Genomic DNA, 7,525 nt, shown 5'->3' on the forward strand with positions numbered 1-7,525 from the left:
AGAGATAGAAGTTAACTTGTAGAAAACTGAGAGTAATACAAATGTTTCCTGTCCATAGCTGTACAAATGATTCCTGCATGCAGCAATGCAAATGGATTCTGTACAGCAGAGAATATAAATCTCTGTAAGTCGAGTCCTCATTTAAGTCCAGTCCTCATATGAACCAGTTGTAACATCTTACTAGTTCCCTCATTCATTAATGAATTAAATTTAATCTTTGAGACATGTTTATTTTATATCTGTGTGAAAGTCATGATTATATCTTCTTTTTAAAGTGATCGTTTAACACCTCCTGATGCCCACCTCATACTTTTTTAACTGCCATGGCTGCTGTCAACTGTGTGGCTTCCCAATCCCACAGCTAGTCCATCCTAGTCCCATACACACCCATTGGCACCATCCTAGTAGTGCTACTCATTCTATAGGACTTAATAAAGTAGACCCAATACAGATAGAAATCACTGATAACCAAGTACTGAGACATCGTGGAGATTAAAAATTTTAAAATCCAATGGAGTTGTGTTTGAATCCTTGAAAAACTTCATTGCTCTGCTCTGATGCTTAAAACCGGGGTACTCACCGCTCCATATTCTACAACTGGCCAAATACAGTACAGGTTCCATTCTCCCTTCTCAGGGGCACTGCCTCCGGCAAGAGAACAGATTTAATAGACCCATAGAATGATTCTCAGACAGGAAATCTCATGGGCATGGTTGCCTGTGAAACAGAAAAATAAACAAACAAATAAATAAAAATGTGTCCTGGCTTTCCTCCTTGTGTCCTAAGTTCATTCCACATCTGTTTTATCAAGAAAGAAAAGGGACACTGAGGTAGTGCATGGAAAGGGCAGAGGATGTCCCTATGGTTGTACTTTAAATAAGATGCAAAAGTTAAGCCTTAAAAAACAAAGTGTGTGGTACATGGGATTGGTCGTAGGTTTTGTTAATACATCTTGGGAAAGAGTGCTAAAAGAATTTCATTTTTATGGATCCACAGCAAGATATGGAAAATAGACGTCTGCGGAGCTAAATGACAATTTTTAAAATGCTATATAGTAAAGTAGCACCTAGCTCGCAATATGGTTTTCTCAGTTCTGCTATTTATACAGTAAATTGAGCCATTCATCTATTTACTCAATTTTCAACAAACATTTATGGGTTATCTATTATGCGCCAGGAACTATACTTCACCAGGAATAAAAATATAGAAATCATTTTTCCTGCTCTTAAGGAACACAGTCTATCAGGATAGACAAACAAGTAAACTAAATTACAATATAGTGCAGTAGGTACCATGCTACAGATAAAAACAAAGTACTGTGAAAGTACCTGGGATACGAATGGGGTTTAGACTAAGCTATGGACATAAAAAGGAGTGGACAGATTTAAAATATATTGGAAAGGTATAGAAACACAGGTTCAGAAGCACTATCACACTGGATGTGTAATAGAGGAAGAAGATGGTGCCCAGGATAACTCCCAGGATTCTGCCTTGAGCAAATGGATGAATGGATGGTGTCAGTTACTAAGATTAGGAAGACTGAGGGAGGATAGGTTTGTAAGGGATGAAGGGTAGAAATCAGTAGTTCAGTTCTGGATGTGCCAGTGAGACAGCCATGTAGAGGAAGTGATAGGCAATTTGGATAAGTATGTATCAATTAGAGTAGAGGTCTTAGATTGAGATGAAAAATTAGGTGTCATCAGCTAAGGGGTACTAGATAAAAGAAAAGAAGATGAATTAGTTGTGACCTTTCAGGTTTGAGGAGCCCTGGTGGCACAGTGGTTAAGAGCGTAGCTGCTAACCAAAAGGTAAGCAGTTTAAATCTACTTGATTCTCCTTGGAAACCCTATGGGGCAGTTCTACTTTGTCCTATTGGGTCATTACGAGTTGGAATCAACTTGGGTTTTTAGGGTTTGAGAGCTTTGCAGTCATCCAATTGACTGTGTCTAACCGGTAGTTCTATAAATCCTCGAATGTTTAGAAGAAAGACCCAAGTTAGGAACACATATTTTGGAGTCAAGAAAAAGGTAGACAACTAAAAGTCCTTTATCAAACCATTTTGATGACTCTAGAAATGGATTTGGGTTGTTCCAGAATCTCTATATCTTCCTCAAAAATGCACACAAGCATCGTAGCTAAGATGAATGATAAAAAGATTTAGATGAATGTTTTTGAGAAGGATTAACGTATGAGTGGGTCGGAGAAACAAGTAGATGGAGTGATCATTGGAGGACCAATGGTGATGGGAAAAAAAGACAGGAAAATGATGAAGGAGAAGTGCTGAGATGACTAAGTAAGGAGCATGGGACAAGGGGGAAAGTGAGGCAGAAAGGTGAAGGACTGAAGGGAAGTCAGGAGCCCCCTCCTCTCTGGTGACACTGGTGAGGGTATTGGTAATACCAGTGTTTCCAGTTATTATGGATTGAACTGTGTCTCCGAAAAATATGTTTTGTAAATCCTAACCCCTATACCTGTAGATAGGAGCCCTGGTGACTGCTAACCAAAAGTTTGGTGGTTCGAACTCACCAGTTGCTCCTCGGGAGAAAGATGTGGCAGTTAGCTTCTGTAAAGATTTATAGCCTTGGAAACCTATGCGGCAGTTCTACTCTGTCCTATAGGGTCACTATGAGTCAGAATTGACTCGATGGCAATGGGTTTGTTAATGAGTTTTATATCTGTAGATCAAAAGAGTCCTGGTGGTGTAGTGGTTAAACACTCACCTGCTAACCAAAAGGTTGGTGGTTCAAACCCACCAGAGGCTCCGTGGGAGAAAGATATGCTTCTGTCAAGATTACAGCCTTGGAAACCCTATAGGGCATGTGATGGTTAAGGTTTTGTGTCAACTTGACTGGGCCTTGATTCTCAGTGGTTTGGCTGTTATGTAATGATGTAGTTGGGCAGTTATGTAATAATGTAGTCATCCTCCATTTTGTGATCTGCTGTAATCATCCTCCATTTTATGATCTGATATAAGCAACCAATAAGTTGAAAAGGGAGTTTCCTTGGGTGTGTGGCCTGCCTCCAGTATATAAATGGATGCTCCAGCAAGGCTTACTCTCGCTCTGGATCCTTCACCCAGCTTGTCATCATCTGACCTCCAGATTCTGGGATTCTCCAGCTTCTGCAGTCCCGTGAGCCAGCAGCTTGCTGTCCAACCTGATTCGCCAGCATCCGCAGCCCTGTGAGCCAGTGGTTTGCTGTCTGACCTGATTCACCAACTTCCACAGCCCCACAGGCCAGCAGCCTGTCATCTGACCTGCCGATTTGAGTTCTTCAGCCCCTCCAACCACGTGAGTTAGAAGAAGCCTCCAGCCTGATGCCTGTGCCATGAATCTGGGACTTGTCAGCCTCCACAACCATGTGAGCCATTTCCTTGAGATAAATCTCTTTCTATACACAGACACACACACATAGATAATAGATGTACACATAGATATAGATACTCATTGCCATCGAGTCATTTCTGACTCATAGTGACCCTATAGGACAGAGTAGAACTTCCTCATAGGGTTTCCAAGGAGCAGCTGGTGGATTCGAACTGCTGACCTTTTGGTTTGCAGCTGAGTTCTTAACCACTGTGCCACCTACGAGCTGGAATTGACTTGACGGAAATGGGTTTGTAGATAGGTAGATAAGTACCTACATAGGTAGATAGGTAGATAAATAGATATAGATCGATAGATAGATAGATAGCTATGGATACAGATACAGATATAGACATATAGATATATGGAGCCCTGGTGGTACAGTGGTTAAGAGCTATAGCTTCACTGGTTTTGTTTCTCTAGAGAACCCACTCTAAGAGCAGTTCTACTCTTTCCTACGGGTTTGCTATGAATCAGAATGGACTCCACAGCTAGGGGTTTATACCTGCAGATGTGATCCCATTTGGGAGCAGAGTTTTCTTTGTTATGTTAATGAGGCCATATAAGTGTAGGGTGTACTTTAAGTCAATCGCTTTGGGGATATAAAGAGAGCAGACTAGGCACAGAAGCAAGGAAACATACATGGGGGAAAATAGATGCCAAGCCACTTGAAGATAACCAAGGAAGTGAGGAGCAGAAGCTGAAAAGAGACAAGGATCTTCCCCCAGAGCCGAGAGAGAGAAAGCCTTCCCCTAGAGCAGGCGCCCTGAATTTGGACTTCTAGCCTCCTAACTGTGAGAAAATAAATTTCTGTTCATTAAAACCACCCATTTGTAGTATTTCTGTTATAGCAGCTCTAAGAAACTAAGACAACAACAGAGGATAGTGGCGGACTTGGTGCACAACAAAGACTGAGATCTAGGGATTCCCTAAAGAGGGGCATGTCTGGCAGCGAGGAGATAAGAGCTCACTCAAAGCTGAACTGACAGCATTCCTGCTCATTTCTAAGATTCTGCACTGAAGTAGGACTTTAGAAAAGCTAGCAGGCTGTCATGGATTGAATTGTGTCTCCCCCCAAATATTTGTATCAATTTGGCTAGGCCACGATTCCCAGTATTGTGTGATTGTCCACCATTTTGTCATTGATGTGGTTTTCCTATATGTTGTAAATCCTGCCTCTATGATGTTAACGAGGTGGGATACGCAGCAGTTACGTTAATGAGGGAGGACTCAATTTACAAGATTGGATTGTGTCTTGAGCCAATCTCTTTTGACGTATAAAAGAGAGAAGCGAGCAGAGAGACAGGGGGACCTCATACCTCCAAGAAAGTAGCACTCGGAGCAGAGCATGTCCTTTGGACCTGGGGTTTCTGCCCAGAGAAGCTCCTAGTCCAGGGAAGACTGATGACAAGGACCTTCCTCCAGAGCCAACAGAGGAAGCCTTCCCCTGGAGCTGACTCCCTGAATTTGGACTTCCTAGCCTACTAGACTGTAAGAGAATAAACTTCTGTTGGTTAAAACCATCCACTTGTGGTATTTCTGTTACAGCAGCACTAGATGACTAAGACACAGGCTAAGCACAGTAGCAAAACCAACTCAAATTCCCCTATATTGTGGCTGATTAAGTGCCAGGTTTTGTAGCCAGAGATCTGGGTTCAGATTATGGCTTTGCCATTAACTATGTTACCCTGGGCAAGTTAATTACGGTTTCTAAGCCTCAATTTTCCTAGCTATAAAATAACAATAATGATACTGTCTTCACTGTGAGGATTATATAAGATAAAGCATATACAGTATCATGCCTATAAAGTAGTAAGTTCTCAATATATAGTAACTCTTTCCAATAGCACGGCAGTGGTGATTGTGCTCCCACTCAGGAAAAAGAAAAATGTCAGTAATTATGGGTCAGATAAGCAGCTTTTTTGGATTAATATTGTTTATCAAATACTAGATAAGGAGCCCTGGTTGTGCAGTGGTTAAACGCTCAGTTGCTAACCCAAAGGTCGGTGGTTCTAACCCACCGGCAGCTCCGGGGGAGAAAGATGTGGCAGTCTGCTTCGGTAAAGATTACTGCCTTGGAAACCCTATGGAACAGTTCTGCTCTGTCCTATAGGGTCATTATGAGTCAGAATTGACTTGACAGCACATAACAACAACAACAATACTAGATGAATGTATTAAAGAATTTCTTGGAGATAGTCTGTTGGGTGCAAAGATGGCTTACTCACATATGAGGGTGACAGTCATTAGGCTGCTATCAAGAAATAAAAGTGTGGCAGATAGGAAAGGGGGAAACAAGCTGAGAGTCTGGGAACAGTGGATCTTGATGTGGTAGCCATGGAGAGGTGCCATTCTGATTTCCCTTCAAGAAAGAGCTTGCTATCCAACTGCATTGAGTGCAGTTGGGTGACAGCCTTCTGGGCCAGTACCTTCAGAATCTGCCTTAGCTTTTGCGATGAAACCATGCCTTCTGGGCATCCCCCAGAAAATGACTGAGCACAGAGGAGGATACTAGGGCCTGGTCATTTCTGTTCAACATGAGACTTCTCTAATCAACACCAATTTTACATAATTTTTTCCAGAAAATTGAAAAGGAGGGAATACTTCCCAACCTATCTATGAGGCCAGTATTACCCTGATACCAAAACCAGACAAAGACAGTAAATGAAGAAAACTATAGCCCAATATCTCCCATGAATTTAGACTCAAAAATTTCAACAAGATATTTTTCAAACCAAGTTCAACAGTATGTAAAGAGAATTATACACCATGACCAAGTGAGATTTATTTCAGGTATGCAAGGCTGGTTCAACATTTGATAAGCAATCCATGTAATCCACCATATTGATAGGCTAAAGAAGAAATATCATATGATTGGCCCAGAAAAAGCATTTGACAAAATTCAATACCCACTCATGATAAAAAACTCTCAGAAAAAATAGGAATAGAGGGGAACAGTCTTAACTTGATAAATAGTATCTACTGGAAAATCGACAGCTAACCTCATACTTAATGGTGAAAGACTAAATGTTTTCCTCCTAAGATCAAGAACAAGGCAAGGATTGCTATCAACATCTTTTTCTACATATTACTGGAAGTTCTAGCCACCACAATAAGACAAGAAAAAGTAATACAAGGCATAGACATTGGAAAGGAATAAATAAAACTCTCTCTATTTGCAGATGAAGAGGTTGTTGGTGGTGGTTCAGTGGTAGAAAATGCCCATCTTCCATGCAAGAGACCCAGGTTCAATTCCCGGCCAGTGCACCTCAGTCGCAGCTACCACCCGTCTGTCAGTGGAGGCTTGCATGTTGCTGCGATGCTGAACAGACTAAGGCAGACAAGGAAGAAAGCTCTGATGATCTATTTCGGAAAATCAGCCAATGAAAACCCTGTGGATCCCAATGGTCTGAGCTGCAGCTAATCACGAGATGGTGGGAGACCGAGCACCATTTTGTTTTATTGTGCATGGGGTCGTCATGAGTCGGGCAACTGACAGCAGTTAAAAATAATTTGAAGGTGACTTGATTGTTTAAGTAGAAAATCACAAGTGATCTATGAAAAACAAACAAACGGGGACTGATAAGTGAGTTTATCAAGGTCACAGGATACAAGATCAACATACAAAAATCAGTCACATTTCTACGTTATCAGTTTAGTGCAGGAGAAATAAATATTAAATATTTGGCAGTGTATGTGTGATGATGGTGGGAAATGAGTGGAATTTATTTTAAAAAAAAAAATCCAGAAGGAAGATGGACTTAGAGTGCTTTGCCAGTGTTTTTAAGTTATTTTTCCACTTTAGAGAAATGATGAATGTAAATTAAAGGAAATGCATTATAGGTGTGGCTTATGTAAGAAAAATAATATAGAACTATAATCAAATTTATCTCAAAATAAGGGGCTTTGGCTCTACATCAAATGATTGGTAAGTTTATTTATGTGAACTCAGATAAAATGTTTATGATAGCATCTGTTATGGATTGAATCGTGTCTCCCAAAAATACGTGTTGTAAATCCTAACCTCTATGCCTGTGGTTATAATTCCATTTGGGAATAGGTTGTCTTTGTTATGTTAATGAGACAGGAGTAGTGTAGAGTTTGTCTTGAGTCCATCTCTTTATAAGATACAAAAGGAGCAGATTAAGCAAGCAGAGATC

Source organism: Trichechus manatus, unplaced genomic scaffold, assembly GCF_000243295.1.
Source record: "Trichechus manatus latirostris isolate Lorelei unplaced genomic scaffold, TriManLat1.0 scaffold00076, whole genome shotgun sequence".
Classification (NCBI taxonomy): Eukaryota; Metazoa; Chordata; class Mammalia; order Sirenia; family Trichechidae; genus Trichechus; species Trichechus manatus.